Raw genomic sequence first — 1,170 nt, 5'->3', positions numbered from 1 at the left:
CTCCAGGCATGACGAAGCAATATCGTCCTCTTTTGGAAGGCCAAACAAAGTAGTTTCGCTTTCACAATGAATCACAAAGCACCTTCACGACATGGCGGCGGCGGCAACAATACTACAGCGAGAATTATAGAATAATACAGCGAGGCCGGCGGATTCGGCGAAGGAGCGGGCGGCGGGCTTGCGGCTTGCATCCAGTGTGGACATAATTAATTATGCAACCACATGTGACGATCCGGCGATCCACAGCGCGAAGTTGATGTATTTCCTCAGCGACCAGCACGGATCAGCTCCAGGCATATCATCCACTTTTGGAAGACCAAACAAGGTAGTTTCGCTTTCACAACGTAACACAGCGTCTTCACGACATGGCGGCGGCAACAACAATACTACAGCGAGAATAAAAGTTACGCCTTCTTTCTTTGCTGACCCTAGTTACCTGTGGTTGGCCTGGCCGTGCGTCACTCAGAAAACAACAGGCCAATCAGAAGAGAGGCTCATGAATATTAATTAGACAGGCCCAAATCGACCTGTTCTCAGCAGAGCTCCTGAGAGAGGAGCTGTAAAAATATATTGAGATGGTTTTTGGTACTTATACCACAAATATATATTCCTAAGGACATCAAAACCTAAAATAAAACTCCAGAAAGGTGTAAAATATGTGACCTTTAAGGCCATGAAAACTCTTAAATGGTACAAAAAGTCTAAATTATAAGAGGTCTTTGGGGATGGAAACGATATGGATTAATATGATGATTAATCTTCAAAAGGCTACGATTTGACTGAATAAACTTGAGCGCTGCACATCAGCTTTGTGTACTGCGGTTACTGGGGAAACCATTATATTTCTGCAGTTCCGAAAGTGAAACCTGCTGGCAGAGAACGCATTTGCTTTTTCAACCATCTGCTATTTTTGCTACATATTTGTAAATGTGAACCAGTGGATCGACAAAAAGCTAATGCATTATAAAAATCTAAACAATTAAGACACTAAGATATATTTATATGTTTTTTAATATAATAATTAATTGATAATACTTGTTTAAATTAATAAATTAATTGACTCATCCCTTTTCTTAAAAATTGTTTAAAGGCTGAAATGTGAAGCGCAGATCTTAAAAAGGTCTTTAAAGGTCTTAAATTTGAAAAAAAATCCTGCAGATACCAGGTAAT

The sequence above is a fragment of the Sinocyclocheilus grahami genome, unplaced genomic scaffold (assembly GCF_001515645.1).
Source record: "Sinocyclocheilus grahami isolate Dianchi unplaced genomic scaffold, SAMN03320097.WGS_v1.1 scaffold278.1, whole genome shotgun sequence".
Classification (NCBI taxonomy): Eukaryota; Metazoa; Chordata; class Actinopteri; order Cypriniformes; family Cyprinidae; genus Sinocyclocheilus; species Sinocyclocheilus grahami.
This window is presented reverse-complemented; position numbering follows the sequence as displayed.